Genomic DNA, 21899 nt, shown 5'->3' on the forward strand with positions numbered 1-21899 from the left:
AGCACATTAAACTTAAACACTGTCAGACAGTAAAACAGGCTCCAAACAACAGATGGTTTCTTTAATTAAAACAAGCAAGTGAACAGTGTTATGTCTAAAATAGTGAGTCATACACTTCAGCATTCAGCTTTGATATATCAGTTTTAAAAAAAGCCTCACAAAGTTTCTATATTTAGATTTTAAACCAGAAGCTCACACTTTGCGTAGGGAAATGTGCTGCAGTATTAAATTGAACTGGCTTTTTTGTTGCTGCATCCTTAAACCCAGAACTTTGTTGCTTGCTACAAAGCTGTGTCCTCCCTAACTCCTATGACTAAGAGACTGTCCCTTAAGTATTCAGATTGCCAAAACAATGCAATTCATGAGACTTTGAAGTTGAAAGAAAAATAAATTCAAATTCAGAAGGTTATTTTTTCATTATCAATATTAAATGTATGATCAAATTTTGACAGCAGCATATGGCGCTTGCCATGCAATGTGAAATATGCAGTTCTTTATCTTGGTATTTTAGACTTCCTATTATGTTTTTCCTAACACAGAAAACTAATTAATTGTCAATGTAACAAAATAGCAAATAATTTACTGGGAGAAAATTATATAAAAATATTTAGTCACGGATTATGTCCTGGTGTTGTAGGCCATAGAGTCACGTCAGTTAGGAAAAGTTGAGAATTATTGTACTATATCAAATGCAGTCTCTGTCTAGAAAAGTTATGCATTTCTACAAGAGGAAACCTCTGTGGAATAAAAATGTTGTCATATGTGATTAACTTTCAGCACCCTTGTGATCTTGACCCAATTTTAAAAATCAGATTTTTGACTTTTCAGATAAAATTCATTTTCTAATCCTTTTTTAAATTAATGTTCCCATCCTTCCTTTCTCCCAATGAAGCTGCTGCACCAACTGCTGTTTTTATCTTTCCTCCTTCCTTTGCAGTTCCAATACTGTGTGTGGCCCTAATCACAAACTCCAGGAAATAAAAGGTTTAAAATGACAGATCTTCTACAGGCTAAATGTACTGTAAAAGATTGACTGTTTATACCATTCCAAAGACTACTTTATTAATAGCCAGGAGACCCACGAATGAACTGTTAAATTGAACAAGGGTGCAGAAGTGCAACTAATATGGAGTTCTTTTACTTATCAACTTCCAGGATATTGTTTCTTCTAGTTGTAAGCAGTCTCTACTTCACTAGGTTAAGTGTTTCTTGGCAGGAATAGTAAAGACACTGGTGCAAATGGAATACCTAGTAACTGAGAGAAATTTCGGTTAAATTCTTGTCAAGATTCAACCTTCCAAAATGTATGATTTAGTATCAGATGCAGTACAATTTGTTTTGCTCTAGACAATTGGAATGCACCACCATCTAAGCAGGATTCAAAATATTGACACTGTATTGCTCGGAACATGGCAGTAATAATGAATGCCAAATTCTTATATGATATGAGATCCTTTATCTGATGCACATTTTCCTTTATTCTTCAAGTTGTCTTTACCCCAGGTGCTATCTGAGAGCCTCAGTGGTTTTTGAGATTTACATTTTCTGATTGAAACATCTAAATCTTCCCTCACCATTGCCTAAGGACACCACCCTGCTGTGCAGGGGCTCACTTGCTGTGTCCTTCCGCACAAACTGACACTTGTGTGGATACACTTCAAAAATGATTTGACAAGTTAATGGATTTCATACCCATTTCTAGAAAACACACACAATTGACCCAGGTTACATTTAAAAAAAACCTTTGGTGCCTTATTTGACCAGAAACTAAGTTCAAATTTTACATCCTATCCATTACCGAGGTTAGTTACTTACTCTGCTACCTCATCCATCTCTGCTATCATGTCCTCTTCCTTTCACCCCTCTTTTCTTTTCTATTGCTATTTCTGACTTTCCCTTCTGTCTGTCTTGCTGTTACTAGTGGATGAGACGTGTATAAATCAGTTAATCTCCCTTTCTTTTACTGATATGTCTAATTTTATATGTGGTTGTTGTTGACTCACCGACAAGTGCATATCATTTCTTGTTCCTCTTCAGCCCTCTTAATTAATATTCAAAATATTAATCAGATCTTAATCACCTGATTTGTTAGCAGAGGATGGTTTTAATATAGTCAGTGTTGAGCCCACGCTGTGAAAAGAAAAGGTCCATCAGTCTTGTTGAACAGGGACAAAGTGGGCATTTACACATGAAAGCAGAGGAGGTGGTGGAGATATTACATGAGAATGTTGAATTTGTCTTTCCCAAGATGATGATACCCAGGCCATGACAAATGAGAAAGTAATTGAGATAGGCGTTTGAAATTGATGAGGTATTAGAAAGATTGTTGATGTTTCAACTGGATAAGTCACCAGGACTGGGTGATATACATTCAAGAATGCTGTGGGAAGTGAGAGTGAAAATTGCAGAGGCACTGGCCATAACTTTTCAGTTTCGTTTGACTCAGATGTTGTGTTGTAGGACTGCAGAATTTCAAATATTAAATCTTTGTTCAAAATAGGGTAAAGATAAGACCAGCATATACAGGACAGTCAGTTTAACTTCTGTGGTTGGGAAGCTTCTAAACATTAATATTAATTTGGGCAAATATGGATTAATTTAGAAAGTCAACATGGATTTCTTAATTGTGTTAGAAAAGAGTTGTATTGGACTCAGTGTTATTTCTGTTTCTCCCCCCATAGATACAGTCAGGTTTAATTGTCTTTTTGCTGCGTGAATTTCTGAGGCTTCAAGAACTGGAACCCATTGATTACTATGGTTGGAATGACCGACCTGCTAAGGTTCTCCAACACTTCCTGTTTTTATTTAAGTTTTCCCGCATCTTCAGTATTTCACTTTTCTTCACACCCACAAGCTGTTGAGATACCTCGAGCAAATCACACTGTTGTTGGCAGGCAGAAGCCTTTGTCATTTACAGAAAAATCACCATTCTCCAGACCAGTCAGCTACTTATTACTGGCCAAATCTCCATCCGTACACACTCCTTGGCTCCAGCTCATCTGTAGGAACTACTTGAAGAAACCGCGTGCAAATCGTACTTACAATGAGTGTCAGGTAACTTGCTTTTAAAAATTACAGTAACCCTTTTGACCATCCTTAGTTTTTAAAGCACTCATTTTTCCATTTTGCTCCACAATTAAAAATACATAAAAATAATAAGATATCATCTTTACAGGTAAAAGAAACAAAAGTGACATAAGTGAAACCTCGTGAGCGAGTGTTAAAGTCTTTTGTGAAATGGCCAGTTATTTTAATTGAAGCAGCTAGACTGTTAATGTGGCAAGTAATTCAATCCATATGACATAGACTGAAAAACAAAGCTAGCTTGGAATAGATGTTTGAAATGACATATCTTTGAGGAAGTACAGAGTCAGTGACAAGCTTGATCGACAGCTTTGTGGTTGTACTTTCCTGGTACAGACTCATTAAGGAACATCATTGCCCAGGTCAATAGTCAGTCTGAAGCTGGCAGTCAGACTGTTATATCAATAATTTGTTATTAAGCATTCATCATGAAAGAAGTGAGAAGGATATGGGCGATGTATTTAGAAATAGCTAAAGAGAAGGTACAAAACCAAAAGAACTCTGGATGCTGCAAGTCAAAAACAAAAAGAGAAATTGGTGGAAGATCTCATACTGGTTAAAATGAGACAGTGCACTCATGTGGGAGATCTTTTGCCAAATCCAAAAACATAAAGCTTATCTAAGCAGTTACCCTTCATAGTCTAGCTTTCTTAAGGAGGGGACTTTATTTGGCAGAATGCTCCATTAATAAGTGAAAACCTGGCCTAAAGAGTAAATGGTTCCAGGGAAAGAAATCTGATCTACACTAATCTGTTGCTCAGTACCACAGAGGAAGGTGTAGCTTTGCTGTAAAACACCGTATTGTCAAAAATAATTTACAGGAATACTTGTGTTAATTAATTGGCAGGAAAGTAAGTCTGGTGAATGTACTTCACTTGGATATTTAGAATGTCAGGATTATTGGCCCATTACAAAGGCTGTGTCGGTCATTTGCTCATGGGTTACGCGCCACAGGTCATAACAAATGTGGCAGCCATTGTGTTTCCTTCTCATTTTACATTGGTCAAAATTAGAATGACCAGTGAAGTGGTACTGAGCAAGCTGATATAACTGTAGGCTTATAAATCTCTGGAACCTGATGGTCTGCTTCATTAAGAAATGCTCGGAAGATAGTTGACGTATTGGTTATAATTTTACAAAATTTCCTAGATTTAGGGAAGGTTCTATTAGATTGGAAGATAGTGAATGTAACTCCTTTATTCAAAAGGGAGACAGAAAGCAGGAAACTGCAGGTCAGTTAGCTTAGCATAGGGAAAATGTTAGAATCTATGATTAAAGATGTTACAGCAAGGCACTTAAGAAATTCAAAGTAATCAGAGTCAAGGTGGTTTGTGAAAGGAAGATCATGTTTAACCTATTGGACTTCTTTGAGGAAGTACTATGTGTTATAGATAAAGGGGAACCAGTGATGTAGTTTTCTTAGATTTCCATAAGGTATTTGATAAGTTGCCATTATCAATAATTATTATGGAAAGTAGAGTTCATGGTACAATGGATCATATTGACATGTTCAAAAAATTGGTTGGCTTATAAGCAACCGAGACTATGCATATATAAGTCATCTTTCAGTTAGCAAAATGGTGTGCTACAGGGATCATTGATGGAAACTTTATTTTTTTTTTAAACAGTTTGAGTAGTTGTTTGGTTGGGCAGACTTTGAGCATTACTGAAGAAAGATGTATTTTGTTTTTTGCTCCAGTTAGTACTGGCTGACAGTTAACTTCGTGACTCAGATTGATCAAGACAATGACCTGAGAAGTGAACTTGTCTCCCATTTTGTCATATTAAAGTAGGTGCAATGTGTACAATTATATAAATTACTTGGATGAAGGTGCCAAAGGCATGGTTGGTAAATTTGCTGATTACACAAAGAAAGGTAGGAAAGTTAGTTATGAAGAACGCATTAAGGAGGCTGAAAAGGAATATAGATAAGTGAAGCGAGTGAGCAAAGACCTGGCAAATGAAATATAATGTTGGTAAATGTGAAATTGACCATTTTGGCAGAAAGAATATAAAGCAGATTTACTAAGATCTGAAATACAGAGTGTTTCAAAAGATTAGTATGCAGGTACATCAAGTTAGATTAGAAAAGCTAAGAGAATGTTATTTTTTGCAAGGGAAATTGAATATAAAGTATGTAGGCTTTACTCCAGTTATAAAAGGCAGTAGTGTGACCACATATGTAATTGCTTTTTATTCATTCAGCATTTACTCCTTGTCTGTAGTTGCCCTTGAAAGGTGTTAGTGAGCTGAGTTTGAGTCATTGAAGTCTATTTAGTGTAATACAAATGTTAGGAAGCATTGGAGGGAGTGGAATTGGTTAATGCTAGAGGAAGTTCCAGGATTTTGACCCAGTGACACAGAAGTGATATTTTCTATGTCACAATGGTGAGTGGCTTGGAGGGAAACTTGCAGGTAATGGTGTTCCCATTAATCTGCAGACCTTGTGCTGCCAGATAGTAGTGGTTCCATATTTGGAAAGTGCTTTCTTGGGAATCTTGATGAGTTTCTGTAGTGCTTCTTGTAGATGTTGCTTACTGCTGCTAATGAGTCAGAATGGTGGAAGGAGTGAATGTTTGTGGATGTGGTGTCAATCAAGTGGATTGCTTCGTACTGGATGGTATCAATTTTCTTGGATGTTTTTGGAGCGGCACTCACACAAAATTTGTCTCTTTATTTAAGGAGGAAGTCAATGCATTGGAGGTTGAAAAGAATGTATGTGGAGAAGGTATTTCCTCTTATGTGAGAATCAGTTGCCCATTTAAGACAGATCTAGGTGAACTTTCTTTCTGAGGGCTGCAAGTATTTGCAACACTTTTCAAAAGGTGGTGGAAGCAGATTCTTTGAAAATGTTTAAGGCAAAAGTGGATGTATTTTTAGTAAGCAGTTAGATGTAAGGTTATCGGGATGGTGGGAATGTGGACTTGCGGTTACAATCAGATCAGCATGAATGTATTGATTAGTGCAGCAGTCTCAAGGGGCCGAATGGGCTACCTCTGTTCCTGATTTGTACGTTCTTGTAGAAAATGCTGTCCAGAGTTTGGTGATTAGCATGATTGTGGCAAGGAAATCAAGAGGTTGTGTATAAAACTTTGCACTTCCTGTAGAGCTATGACTTAGTGGTATGTATTTCTATGTCATGATTAGGAGCTTGTCCAAATATCATGTCATATTTTAATGGTGACTTATATTGCTTACACAGACTACCGTCTGCCTGATTGTTGTTCAGAGTTTCTTTAATTATCATCTAGTGATACCTGCTTTGGATTCAGAGGGGGAGGGAAGACAGGGTCTGTTTTGGAGTAAAGTTGACTCCAAAACGACATGTTTAAAGATGGAAGATTGGATGTTACTTTGCTCTCCTGGCACTCTTGGTGATTGACATATCTTTAATGTTCCATGTGGCTTGGCTCTTTAGGATCTGGAGATGTTGACCTGCCACAGAATGCTGGATGTTCTTTTTGAACTTTCTGTAGAAAAGCACTGCAAATCAGGCTGCTGCTCCAAGTTTCCATTTTCTGGGTTAGGTGTCTGCCCTGTTGTACCACACTTGGTCCAGCACACCACCATACCAGAAGTCATAGTAGGAGTACAGAAGTTCAGCCCTCCCTGACATTCGATGACTTGAAGAAATCACTGGATTTTTTACTCTAATAGTGTTGCCTTTCAGTTGTTTTTAGTATTCAGTAGAGATATGTGCTGTGGAAATTTTCCAAGGCCAGACAGATCTTTGGCCACTCCCTGGATGGTTTAAAAGTTGCAGTCAGCTGAAATGAAAGGATTGGCTCTGGTACACAGATGGGTTCATCCTATAATCAGTTTACTGGATCGGCTTTGGAACGACTGAGATTAAAATGACAGGTGTTATTTCAATTTTTTTTCAATACTGTTGTATATCTATTTCTTTCTTATAGTTTAATTGAGAATTTTGAACAGGAAATACTTCTCACATCCTGCTTTTTTAATTAAATAGGAACCCCATTGGATAAATCTTCTGTAAAGTTTCTTTTAAACAACAATACCTGTCATTAGTTCTTTTTCATTACATTGTGTTACATAGGGAAGTATTTTGAGTAAACATAATTGCAAAAATGTTTTTTGTCAGGATGACACCCTTGCTCAGTGTAGAAAAGTTATCATGAAGAGTTATGATTTATAAAACTGTGAATTAATAAAGCTGAGGAAATGCAGATTCTTTTTTGTCATGTACAAAAAGCTGTGATTCAGCACATGTGGTGTAATGCTCCTGAAGTGAATTTGCTCAACATAAAATTTTCACTTACATTGCTTGCTTAACACGTTATTGGAGTACTTTCAAGATTTACTATCTTGATAGTATAGCCAATCATGTCAGAAGCTTTAATACTGCTCCAGGTTATTCCCCTGTTGAAATGTGAATCTTTAATTAATCAGCAGCTTTCCATTAGTGGATTGTCAAGGCAAAGTAAAATTATATTTCACTAGTGCTTGATATTTGTCTTAAATGCCTATATTGTCGCCAGTATAGCACTGTGAACCGCAATAGATGTGAGGTATGTACCACATTTATTAATGAGATAATGAGGCTCTCAACTGAAATGCTTATTCATGGCATTTCATGGAAAAAAAAGCAAATTCCAGGCCCTTAATTTGGAGGAGTGAAGAACTGTTGCAGCCATTCAAAATTTGCAATGTCAGTGAATCTTGATAGCAGCGATTTACTACTAGTTAGTAATTGCCCATCTGGACATTAATCTTTCAGAATGCAAGAGATATTTAGTCAGTAAAATGATAAATATTAATTTGGAATTCTGGTAAAAAATAAAAGCCGATATTATTGCATAGCTGCTTTCTACAAATGACATAAAACAGAAACACGATGGTATTGCACCACTCAATATAACCAGTTTTAACTTAACCATTTTTCACTTCAATTGATTGTAAAATTTTTCACTTAAAAGTAAAAAAAAATTACAATGGCACATTTTCCCTCTGAAATGTGAACTGTTATAACTGAGAAGTCTTGCTGTCAGGAATATGTTTTGATATGATGGGGCATGTGGTGAACTGAGATGTTAATGGTTGGAGCTGTTGCTATAGTCACAAAACATTTTCACTGAGATTTTGGAAGAAAAGGCAGAGCTGGTTATTAACAGCTCTAGGTGCAAGTTATTTTTAAATGTGTTTTGGATATGAATAGCAAGTCAGATTTGAAGGGTTAGAGTTTAAGTATTTAGAACTAAATTAAACAATGAACTTGTTAGAGTCTTTGCTGCTTTTCCATTATTTTTATTTTATTCTTTTTATCAATTTTGGTTTGGAACTGGGAATTGGTAGCTAAAGATGACTTTTGGTCTGCGTGACAGCTTGTGTTAAAAGGAAAACGGACCAAAGAGGCTTTTGTTTATTCACAAAGCCAGGACTGGAAATTATTTGCAGTTCTTTCCTAATCAACAAGTAATGGAATGGATACAAAGATGCATAACTACTTTAGTTCCTATCGTTATGTGGTTGTAGTGGATCTTCTGGGTAAAAGGCAGAGGATAATCGTGCTGGATAGATTATGCACCCATAAGAGTCCAATCTATTTCATTAAATAATTTTGTCACTGTGGAAGAACGTTATGTTTAAATGGATTGCAGAAGTTGGCTATTAATGAAGTCAGTACCTGAAAATTGGTTCCAGCAAGTCTGCAAAATACCCTATGCTCAAGCAGATTGCATATGTTGAATAGTAACTGGGACCCTTGCAGAGGAGGCAGTCGGCCTGTCTGGGAGTGGCCAGAGTTTGAATTGGGTTTGGATGTGTTTCCTGTGAGGTGGAATCTGGCTGTTGATGTGACAGCATGGAGGGTTTGAAAGCTCCTTATCTAACCTCCTTTATCAGGTGTTGGAAGCTCAGAGAATAGAAAACTGAGTTATAAGTATTGCTGCCTTTATCTGAATGAGCTGTAAAGTGACCCTTTTTCTACTTTAGAGGTAGAAATATTGATTATAAGTTTCCTATTTACAGAGGAACCTCGATTATCCAAAGGACACGGGCGGGGAGTATTTTGTTCGGTTAATCGAATGCCGATAACATAGTTAGCCAAGCATCAGGACCTTGCGATTTTGTTCGGATAATCCGAAATTTGGTTAATCAAATGCCAGATAATCGAGGTTTCTCTGTATTAGGTTTGAGAACCTAGCTGTCATACCATAACTAATTTTATTCCTGAATATTATGAAATTGTAACAAATTTGGCGTTTTTCTCTCTGCATCAAGCTATGGGTAAACCTTGTGTGAGTAATGGTTAAAACTACACTTGCCTCGTTGTTTACTGCATATTATCAAGATGCTAAAATGTCAAGACTTACTGTCCAAGTAAATTACCTTGAAATCTAACTAACACAGGCACGATCTGCCACCAGTTAAGTGAACACTGTGTTGCTCTTCGCTAATCCACATTAATTCAGAGAGGTGTCTCACAATGTGCTGATCTTCAGAACAGCAATTACTTTAAATAGCTATCTGAAGAATGATTTAAGACACTTATGTGGCGCTATTCATGTACATTTACTAAAGGTAGGTGCCAGTAATTTCTAAGACAATTTATCTGTTCTTTCACCCTTTTTCAAAAAAGGTTGCAAGGATAAGTCCAACAATTACAGACCAGTCAGTTTAACTTGAGTGGTGGGGACATCTTTGAGAAACAATTATTCAAAATAGAGTTACCAGTCATATGGAAAATGTTGGGTTGATTAGGAAGAGCTAGCATGGCTTTCTAAAGAGAACATTACGTTTAATTAACATGCTGGAATATTTTGAAGAGATAAAAGTCGATGAGGGTAATGCTGTTAATGCAGAGTACAAAGACTTCTAAAATGCTTTTGATGTAATGCCGCATGACATACTTGAGAGTTATGTGTCATGGAATGAATAGAACAGTCACACCATGGCGACAACTTTGGCTGAATGATAGGAAATTAGTAATAGCTAAAAGATATTTTTACCAATGGAGGCAGATTTGGAATGGATTTCCTTAGCAATTGGTTTTGGGACCCTTGCTTCTCCTGATTTTTATTAATCTTGGTGTGCAAAGGAAGTTTCCAAGTTTGTGCATGTACAGAACTTGGGAGCATTGTAAACTTTGGGGAAGATAACATAGAGAAATTAATGACTTTGACAAGTTGTTGGAGTGGGCAGACAAGTGGGAAATGGAAATCACTGGGAAGAAGTGTGAGGCAATTCATTTTGGAAGAAGGAGCATGGTGATACAGTATAGAGAGTTACTGTTGAGGGTATGCATGAACAGAGAAACCTGGATACACGGGAGAGGCAGTGGTCCAGTGGGAATACCACAAGGTTAATAACCACGAGCTCCAGATAAATGCTGCAGGAACATGAGTTTAAATCCCACCATGGTAAATGGTGAAAATTGAATTCAATATAAGAATCCAGAACTAAAGGTGACCACTATTGATTGTTTTAAAATACCCATCTGGTTCATTAATGTCCTTCAGGGAAGAACATCTGACATCATTACTTAGTGTGGTCTGCATGTGACTCCAGACTTGCAACAATGTGGTTGACTCTAGACAAATAGGGATGAGCAATAGATGGTGGCTTGGTTAGTGATGCCCATATCTTATGAATGAAAAGAAAAAATATGCGTAAGTCAGTAAAGGTAGCAAGATGGGTGGAGTGAGAAATTAATAGTGCTTACAGTATCCTAGGCTTCATGAATAGGGCCAAAAAGTACAGGGAGAAAGTGAGGACTGCAGATGCTGGAGATCAGAGTCCAAACGTGTTTCGGTGGAAAAGCACAGTAGGTCAGGCAGCATCTGAGGAGCAGGAGAATCAACATTTCATAATAAGCCCTACATCATGGGGAAGGGGAGCTGAGAGATAAATAGGATGGTGGTGTGGGGGTGAGGTACCTGGGAAGGTGATAGGTAGATGAAGGTGGGGGTTGATGGTGATAGGTCACAGGGGAGCAGAGGATGGAATGGATAGGTGGGAAGGAAGGTGGACAGTTCAACAGGGCTGTGCTGAATTGGACGGTTGGATCTGGGATGAGGTGTGGGAGGGGAGATGACATTGACTTCACCAATGTCGATGCTGTGTGATTAGAGAGTCCTAAGGCTGAAGATGAGGCTCTCTTCCTCCAGATGTCTGGTGGCCCAGGAGGGTGAACTGAAGTGGTTCGCCACAGGACCATGGGGCTGCTTGGTGCGTGTGTCCCAGGGATGTTCCCTGAAACGCTTCGCGAGTTGGAGTCTGTCTCCTCGATGTAGAGGAGACCACATTGAGAGCAACGGACGCAGTAGATGAGGCATTTGGATGTGCAGGAAAACCTCTGTCGGCTATGGAAGGATTCTTTGAGGCCTTGGACGGAAGCGAGGAGGGAGGTGTGGGTGCAGGTTTTTGCATCTCTTGTGGCGGCAAGGGAAGGTGCTGGGAGTAGAGGGTGGGTCGGTGGGTGCGTGGATCTAATGAGGGAGTCCTGCAGTCATGAGGGAGTCTTTGCGGAATGCCGGTAAGAGTGGTGAGGGAAATATATCTCTGGTGGTGGGGTCTGATTGTAAGTATCGGAAATGGCGGAGGGTGATGAGTTGTATAAAAGTACAGGAGCAAGCAGGTAATGATGAACTGCTATACTTTTCTGGATACTGAAGAAGGATACAAACCCATTGGAGAGCATACAGAAAGGGTTTATGAGAAGTGAGAAACTCCAATTTTGAAGATAGATTTGATAAGTAGGGACTGTTTCCAATGGAGAATAAGGAGACGATCTGATAGTAGTGTTCAAAAGCATTAGGGATCTGGGCAGGTGGGGAGAGGCTGCTGCTTTCAAAAATAGGATTGAGGACGAGGGAGCAGAGATATAGGGCTATTTCTGGAAGAAATAAATGTGAAATAAGAAAACAACAGTTTCTGAGCAAGGAGTTGTGGCCAAGAATGTACTGCCTGGAAGTGTGGTGGAGGCAAGTTTAATTGACGCATTCAAAAGTGCGTTAAATAATTATTTAAATATAATGAGTTTTCAGAGCTATAGGTCAAAGGCTGGAAAATGTCACTAAGTCATAATGTTCATCTGAAGAACTGATGCAGTCATGATCCAATGGCTTCCTTCTGCATCATCATGTTTGCTCACCAAGGTTCTCCTATGTTCTCCCTTCTATTGTGCATCGAACCCTTACTAATCACTAGCTCCTGTGCATGATCAAACATGTCCCAAACTCTAATGGGCTTATTAATGCATGAACAGTTCATGTTCAATATTGGCTTGATGCGATATTCTGTGTCCAATTCCTGATTGATTCCATTAAAAGTAATGGTCGTCTTAAACACACCACTCCCTATTGTCTTCTCATTCATTCTTTCTTACACATGTCAATTACTTTTTAAAACCATCCCTTTTAAGACAATTCATAGATCCTTATCAAGATTATAAGATACCAGTAAGGCCATTAATATATCTAAGAAGCCTCTAATTCTACAATTATCCTTTTTCTACAAGAATTGTGTATGACACTGCAATAAGTGTTGGTATCTAAAACAAATTAAAGCAAAATAAATCATACAAACCACACATGTAAGCCTGGTCAAAATTAAGTTATCATTTTAAGACCTAGCTTTGAGTAAATGCTGTGTCCACCTCAAATCATTCTCACATATTTAGTCTAAATGTACATTAGTTTGAGCCAAAACGAGGCAACAAGACCATAACCTTACTTTTGACCTAATCATATTGATTTCCTTTCTATAGAAGTAGTTTAATGACTAGCCACAGTTAAATAAAATATCATTTAATTCCTCCTTTTACTTCAAATTGATTAATTAATGAAAAATAACTCAATCCTACCACTCCTCTCTTCCCTTTCTTAGCAACAATAACCCCTCGATACCATTGGATAAGCCAACAAAAAATGTTTTTCCCTACTCATACTATGCAAATCCTATATACTTTTTAAAACTACCTTTTTTAAAAAAAAACTGTTCTTAACCTTGTTTGTCTCAGTGAAAGTAATTTCAATTAGACTTCAAAAGTACTTCCTTTCCCTTCTGTTGTCCTAGTGAACCTACACGGTCATTGCAGTTATTCCTCAGTTCGAGGATATTGTCTATTCAAGGTTGAGCGTTGTTGCTGATGCCACTCATGACTGAGCAGGCCAGTGTTTGACTTGCTGATCTTTGGTCGCATGGGACATCCCATCTGGGAAAGGAAGTGCTATTCCCAGTAAAGTACCATTGAAGTTACACAATATTAAATATTTTCAAGATTATTAACATTTATTTTCAAAACTACTGCTTCAGCACAAGTTATCTGAAGTCAGGGAATTGTGAATCAAACCCTTGCAAGAATTTAAATGTATAACATGGTGTTGCTTCATCAAAACTTTTCTATAATGTATCAAGCTGTACAAAACTGAGATCCTCTCTCCTGTCGAATTGGATATAAAACTGTCTCATGGCACAAATCAAAAATTTGAGTTCATCTGATCCTCTAATCGACTTACCTCCAGAGCAGAATTGAACGGGTGTGAATACATAGTTGGAAGGCTGATGTAGGAGGGTGGGCAGCAGATTTTCTGGACCGTTGGGACTGGCTCTGGCAGTATGAGAACTTTGCAAGCTCAATGTTCTCCATATGAACAAGACCGGGATAAATTTTTTTTTCAGGGAGATTTGTTAGCGCAGATGGGGCGAATTTGAACTAGATCAACGGAGGTATGGGAACTTGTGGGCACTCTCAGAGCAGGGAACAGAAGGTAGAAACATAGCAAGTGACTTTGAAAGACTAGGGAGGCAGAATTTTAAAATATACAACACAGAAAATTAATAGTATTAAAAGGAATGTATGCAAACACAAGGAATTTCGTGAATAAAGATGATGAGCTGAGAGAACAGATGGGCACATGGTAGCAAGATGTAATTGAAAGAGATTCTAAACTTAGTTTAGAAAGAGATAAGAATGGCAGCTCAGCATCCCTGAATATAGAATTCTTCAGCAGGATAGTGATGGATTAAAAAGTTGGGTGTGTAACATTATTGCTCAAAGGATCAATCACAGCTGTGGGCAATGACGATATACTTAATGAAGTAACAAATGAGGCCATATGGTTTGAACTTAACTACAAAAAGCACACTGTTAAGAATATACTACAGACATCCAAATAGTGTGAAAGTTTAGAGGAGCAAATATGCAGACTAATTTGAATGAACATTAGGACAATAGTGGAAGGATGCTTCAGCTCTTTGGAGTATTATGCACAGTTTTGGGCCCCATATCTCGGGAAGGATGTATTGGCCCTGGACCGTGTTCAGAGGAGGTTCATAAGCATGGTCCCAGGAATGAAAAGCTTAACATATGAGGAATATTTGAGGCATCTGGGTTTATACTCGTTGGAGTTTAGAAGGATGAGGGGGGATCAGATTGAAACTTAGAGAATAGCGAATGCCTTGGACAGAGTAGAGGTTAGGAAGAAGTTTCCATTGGTAGGAGAGAGTAGGTCATAGTCGTAGAGTAAAGGGAAGACTTTTTAGAACGGTGATAAGGAGAAACTTCTTCAGCCAGAGAGTGGTGAATCTATGGAATTCATTGCCACAGGCTTGGAAGCCAGGTCATTGAAGGTATTTAAGACTGAGATAGTTGGGTTCTTAAGTATCAAGGGGATCAACAGTTACGGAGAGAAAATGGGAGAATGGGGTTAAGAAATTTATTAGCCATGATTGAAATACAGAGCAGACTCTATGGGCTGAATGGCCTAATTTCTACTCCTGTGTCTTATGGTCTATCTAAATATCATCTGGGATACAAATGGCATGAAAGGGATTGTGGGCACAAAATTCTTCAACTGTATTTGATAGAATGTTTATAACCAACATATAACAAGCCCAATGAGAGAGTGCACAATTCTAGATTAAGTCTCAGAAAACATGGGCTTGTAACCAAAATAGAGCTGAAGATGGTGACCATAATGCAATTAGATTTAGCATCATTTTGGAAAAGAGAAAATAACAGATGTGAAACATCTAAATCAAGGAAGGTAAACTTCACAAAGCTGGGGAAGTTGGACTGCTTACAGTTGGACTACTTGAAGGAATGTTAGTGTTAAATCAGATGGAGAAACTCAAGTGTAACTTATTGTAGATGTGTTCCCACAAAGAGTAATGGATGGTATTGCTAAATCTAGAGCCCCTGATTAAGCAGAAGGGTACAGAGTAAAATAACATAGAAAAAATGGGGCTTAAGATAATCTCCAAAGAAGTAATTCTTTAGGAAACTTAGTAAAGTACATGGATGAAATGAGGAACAAAATTAAGAAAATAAAAAGAGGGTACAAATTTTCCATTAAAATTACAGAAAAATCCAAAGGTTTTTTTTAAAACAGTGCATAAAGAGCAATAGGATAACAAGAACAAAGCAGATTTCCAGCATGCACAGTATTTTGATTTTATTTGACTAAAGAAAGGTTTGGACCGCTTAAGATTACGTGGCAACTTGTGTGTCGATGCCGATGATGTGGACAGGATTCTTGATGAGTACTTTGTCCATCTTCTCAAAGGAGAGAGATGATGTAGATATTCTAGTTACAGGAGAGTGAAAGGTAAAATAAGCATCATGAGAAGGGAAGTGCTGAAGAGATACTGACCTCTTTAAAGGTGTATAAATAACTAGGGCAGGATGAATTATATCATACACTTCAGTAAGGCATTTGACAATGTCCCACGTGGCAGAATGATGAGAAAAGTTGAAGTCTGTAGGATACAGGGTTAGATCCCAAATTGACATGGTAAGAGGATTCAAAGGGTAATGGTCAATTGCTGTGTTTGCCTGTAGAAAGCTTTTTCAAGTGGTGTTTTGTAGAGCTCATTGTTGGGTCCCTTACTATTTTGGTATATATTAGTGATTTAGACTTGAATTTGGGAGGCATGATTGAGAAATTTGCAGATTAAATCAGTGTGTGGTTAGGCTTTGGTGGGCATGGTGGATGCAGAAAAAGCCAGGAAATACAAAATAAACAGAATGATCTGTGATTAGTTTTTATAGGCTCAATTATGTGTAAAATTTGCACTTGTACAGAAGCAATAAAGCATATAGGTAAAAGTGAAGTTATTTGCACAAGTCATAAAAATTCAAGAACACCTCTTCAGATGCAAAGGAACTACAGCTTGCCTCGATCTGTCAAAATAGTACAGTAAGTTTACATTTCTACAAAGTTGTGCAGTAAGGTTAGATTTTAGCTTTGGAATTTAGACCTAATGGTATGAAAGGATTGTGTGTTAGCCCAAGAGATTTGTGATCTTCTGAAGGGGAGAGCAGCACAATTAGGATACAGAAAAGCGTATTTAAAAATAGCATGCTGCAGTCCCTGAGTTTCTCACCCTAAAAAAATGTTGACCAGTTGTGCTGTAAAATGACCAATACAAAAATATTTTATTAAAAATTATAAAATGTTCCTGAATTAAACTCAGTGGCACAACTTATAATAAATTTCACTCAAATACTGAGTGCTTTTACGAAGAATGCATTCTGCTTTGGACCTAAATGTGCCTCCTGAAAAAATGTATTAAATATGGTTAATGAAGTGTAACATAAATTAAGCACAAATTGCACTTTTGGAATGAGCTATGCACTGTTTCTGTAAATTATTGTAATTACTGCTGGTTTTCAGAGAAAACCTGAAAGGTCACTTTGCGTGCCTGTTACAGTGAATGGACAGGTTAAATTAATTGACTAAAGCATCTCGACATTGCTGCCAACAAAACTGCATTTTATATAAGGTGCAAAGCATAAATTCACATCTTGTGGTTAAGAGTGTTCTGTAAAGTTATAAATGTAAAAGTCTACTACAATAACCTGCAGGGCAAGAAAGCTTTGACAACAAATTTGTTTGATCAGCTTTGGTCTATTGATATTAGTTACTAGATCGTGCTATTTAATAGTTACATTCTGAGTTCAAGACTTCATATCATTGAACTCCTCCCCCCCCCCCCCCCCCTTTAAATACAGTCCCAAATAAAAGGTGTGACATAACTAACAAAAGGAAAGAGTTGCATTCATGCAATGACTTTTACAACTCCAGGACATCCAAAATAACTTTTCAACCAATTAAGTTTTTTAAAAATGTTGACACTGTTGTAACATAGGAAATGATCCGAGAAGCAGTGAGGTGCTGATAACAAATATTGGTTTAGCTACCATGTATAGTTCCCTTACTTCAAAATAGTAATGCCCATCTGGAGAGGATGGATAGGCATAACGATAATAACTGGAGAAAAATGGCAGTGCTGCCCTCCCTTCCATTACAACACTGAAGATTATTTTCCTCCTTTCAAAATTAGGTTTATAACTATTCAGACTGGGAGTTGTATTTAGGAAGATCCCAGTGATTTACAAATATCCACTTTCACAAATGGTAGATTGGCCTCTGCCAAATCAGATTTTCTTCATCCATTATAAACGAATAAAATTAGGTTCCCAATCCATTTGGTGTTTCATTCCCTAAATGATATAGAAATCAACCACACACATGAGAATCATGTACATTTCGGTCTTTATAGTAACAAAGTCTCTTGAAAGGTATCTGGGATTTTGGAGTTCAAAATTCTAAGTCATTGTAAATTGCAAGGTTAACAACTTATTTTAAAATATAACGTGCCACACTCAGAGTCTTTTCAAGAGATTTTGTTACTATCTTGTCAGGCTTATTTATACTTGAGGATTGAATTTACGACTGAAGCATGTGTTTGCCTACAGATTAGAAAGCACTACCATTCATTTTTTTTAACTAGACCTCTCAGAAATATTAGATTCAGGTGAAAGTATTTTGGAGAAGTAATTGTTCCTTCATACAAGGCCATACATTTCATGTATGTGGAAATTTCAAAATATGTCCATAACCTGTATAACTTGTCATACATTGGGATGGATTTTATGGTCCGTTGTGAATATGTCTATGTTATGGTTCATATGTTTTAGTATATAACCTTTAATTATAGGCATTAAAGTTTATTAGTAGAAAATGGGATAAATGCAATTAAAGCACCTTGTAGAGTGGTGCACTTAAAGGTGGAGGCAAAGTGTTAGGAAGGTAGGGTAAATAAACTTCATTTATTTCCAGAGCTCCTACAACAAATGGTATGTCAAAACGTTACTCTCTTTAGTAGAACCAGAATGGAAGAAATGGAGCTCTAAATGGCTTACTTAGCTACAGGCATGATGTCTATGCTGCTGACAGTACTGAAAGCACAGAAAAGTTTGTTTTTTTTGTAGTAAACGCTAAATTAGCGCACTAAGACTTCTGAAAGGTTGTAAAAATGTCTGTTGGCTCAGGGCAGGCCATGATGTCATGAAAATAGGTGAAGGTTAAGAAGGTTATCTGGTTTTAGCTTATCTGAGTATCTGCTGCAAATTGGTTGCAGTTGCAATTTGAAGCTGGTAGATTGTTGAAGCAGAAGTGCTGAGCAGCACAAGTGTTCACGGTTGAGACTTGAGTTTCAGTGCTGTCAGGGAAAAAAGTGAGGACTAAGAAATAGTCCTGAGAGTCATTGATAGTTCAGAGTAGCTGAGAGTGTGAATGAAAGAAGCTCATGAGCAATATGTGCTGAGAGCAGCGGAGAAATTCTGGAACTCTGAGTGTTAACTCAGTGAAGCTTGCTGTCTATGGAAGTGCTGGGATTGTGCCTCTGAGCAGACTTGTTAGAGTGCAGTCACAGTGGAAGACACTAAATTACATGGACATGAGAAGTCTTTGAGGCAGCCTATGATGGAGTGGCTTATCAGAGAATTTTAATGTTAAACCTTGAAGGGTGAAGAATTGGAAATTTGCCTGCCATTTTGAAATTGCTAATTAATGAGCTGAAGAAACAATTGAATGTAATTTCTCATTGCCCAGTCCCATTTCTCATGCACTGAATGGGAAGACGTTTGGAAGTGCTGCATGCCAGGTATGTGACTGAGGTACAAAAGTGGAAGAAAGGGCTTTCCAAAAGGTTATTGTTACACATGGCAGCAGATTCTGCTGGTGGAAGTGGAAGTGTTTGCAAGGTTTTTACTTTATTTATTCATTGTTGTGAGGTTGCCACACTAAATAAGAGGAGATTGGCCTGCTCTGAAGGGTCACTGGACTTGAAATGTTAACTCTGCCTTCTCTCCTTATATGCTGCCAGACCTGTTGAGTTTCATATGAAATTTCTATTTTTGGTTAAAAAGAGTAAGACTTTGTGTTGCTCTTGCAAAGAAGCAAATGGACACAATGGCCCAGTTAGCCACCACCTGTATTGTAACTAATCCATGAGTCCATGTACTTAATCATTTTGTTTCTCCACAAAGTGGAGAAAATCCTTACAAGACAAAAAGTGAATAGGCAATCAAAATAGGCTATTAGGAAAGCATGTGAGATTTTGATCTTCATACAACATTGGGAGTTCAGGCAAATTATTGAAAAGTTGTTAATGTAGAAAAAAAATTTATTGTGTATACTGATTTGGGCTCCATATTTTAAGAGAAACTCAATAATACTGAGAAAAATTATCTGGGTTACAACAAAAGTTGACCGAAATCAAGAAAGTAATGAATTAAGAAGAATGATGAGAGATTTGATAAAGATGTCCAAAGTTGTGAAGTGCACAAAAATGGTAAGCAGGTAAATCCTTTCATTTTGGAGGTAAATCAAAAACAGCCAGGAATGATTTTAAAAAAAGACATCAGATGTAGAAGAGATCAGAACAAACTCTTACATGCACAAATAGTTTGTTGTAAGTAATGACCATTATTATATCAATTTTAGTACTCAGAAAGGTGCTGGATAATTACTTAATGAATATAAAAAGAATGAAGAGTCAGCATGAAAATACGATTAATCCAATTTGTAATCAGGAAATGGAACTTGTTTATAACCAGGATCAAAGTTGGGCCTGAATTCATAATATGTGAGGAGGAGCTCACCAGATCTCCTTCCATGAAAAATGGTTATGTTTGTAGAATTTCATAAGATTTAGATAATGTTGAAGTACATTATCTATCTCAACAGTGTTTTAAGCATTCAAAAAGCTTTCCATGCATTGAGTAAATTTGCATATTTATTGGCATAAAGACAATGAATATTTAAATTAATCTCTAATTGCCATGAAGGAGATGATAGAGAGCCTTGCTTTTTGATGCACTACTGTCCATTTACTTTGGGTATAACTGAGTGGCTTGCTAGCTCATTTCAAAGGACAGTTCAGAGTCAACCACATTGCTTTGGGTCTGGAGTCGTGTGAGCAAAGCCAAGTAAAGATGACACAGGTTTCCTCCTTAAAGGACATTAGTTAACCAGGTGCACTTTTACAACAAGTAGTAGTCATCTACACTGCAACTGATTTTCAATTTTCAATTTATTAATTGATAGAATTTACTACTTAATTTCATAAAATTCTATCAGCTGCCGTGGTGGTGTTTGAACCTGTACTGCATGTAGGTTCCTTCCTCTCCCCATAAATCTGTCAGTTATAACAAACAGGGTGTGTAGAGAGATTGTACTTTTGCCATTCTGTGCATACACCTCCATCAGCAGCCCATAACACTTAGTAATGTTAGACACTTCTACTTCACTGTAGAGCAGAAATAACTTTTAATTCATTGTAAGTAATTGATTTTATACTCCTTTATGTAGCATAGTACATGTTAGAATATTCAACTATGTGGTGATGGATATAAATTGTTCATCCAATTCAAGGCATCCTCTGAACTGACCTAAGCTGGTAAGACAGTAAATTGGAAGGACATGGATACCACTATTTTTGGCTATACTTTTAACCTGGCTCAGACTCTGGAGAGCAGGCAAATTTGAAATCTAGACTTAAAGGTATAATGTCATTGTCTTAATTAGTTTACTTTTATGTTATAAAGAAGGTGCCTCCACTGTAATGATCTGTTTAAGTTCCATTTGCAGCATGAAATATAAGCTAATTGCCCCAAACTGTCAAATTCCTTTGAACCAGGAGCATGTTTAAAGCTGCTGTTTCAAATCACATCAAGTATTGGCAAACTTCAGTCCTAGTCAATGAGTTTGCTTTCTTGTCTGCTTTCCCATTATGATCCATTATTGAACTGATTGTTTAAATTCACCTACCAGTATTGAATCTAAACATAAAATGTAGTCCACAGATGAGTGCAGATTTGTTTTTAATTTTATGCAGCAGATCCACGACTCCTCTGGTATAAAGAAGTTAAAGTGCATGAAGTATTAGTAGCAGCAGCTCTCAAAATGCACTGTTTTTTTACTTTATCTGGTTGATGAAATTTATTAACAGATATTGGTTGAGAGTATTGCTTGCTTTATTTGCAGCATCAGCTGCTGTTTGAGTGAAGAGATTTAAGGACATGGACCTTCCCTATTTACACCCACATCTATCCTTAACCTGTGCCATATTATATTGGGGAAAAAGGATCCCTCAGAATATTCTGATGGCAGGACTCATGAGTAATGGTTGTTAATCACATCAGGAGACCTCTGAAGAAAAGTGTGTAATTTTATGTATGTAAAGGTGTGCAAGTTTATTATAAAGTCATACAGCAAAAAAACAGATTCTTCGGTCCAACTCATCCTCACCAACTAGACATCCCAGTCTGACCTAGTCCCATTTGCCAACATGTGGCCCATATCTCTCTCGATCCTTCCTGTTTATATACCCATCTAGATGTCTTTTAAATGCTGTAATTGTACCTGCCTCCACCACCATCTCTGGCAGCTCGTTCCTTATACACACCATCCTGTATGAGAAAAAGTTACCACTTAGTTCCTTTTTAAATCTTTCCCTTCTCACCTTACACCTATGCCTTCTAGTTTTGGACTCCCCACGCT

General features: G+C 37.4%; 1 protein-coding gene across 1 annotated transcript in view; it reads left to right on the top strand.

Annotated features, from left to right (window-relative positions):
* ddx10 (DEAD (Asp-Glu-Ala-Asp) box polypeptide 10) overlaps positions 1-21899 on the top strand; it is a 217940-nt gene that overhangs the window by 170462 nt on the left and 25579 nt on the right. The gene's annotated exons all lie outside the window — the stretch shown is intronic.

Source organism: Chiloscyllium plagiosum, unplaced genomic scaffold (assembly GCF_037043375.1).
Source record: "Chiloscyllium plagiosum isolate Xiang-an unplaced genomic scaffold, Cpla_swu_hap1 HiC_scaffold_6, whole genome shotgun sequence".
In the NCBI taxonomy this organism is placed as follows: Eukaryota; Metazoa; Chordata; class Chondrichthyes; order Orectolobiformes; family Hemiscylliidae; genus Chiloscyllium; species Chiloscyllium plagiosum.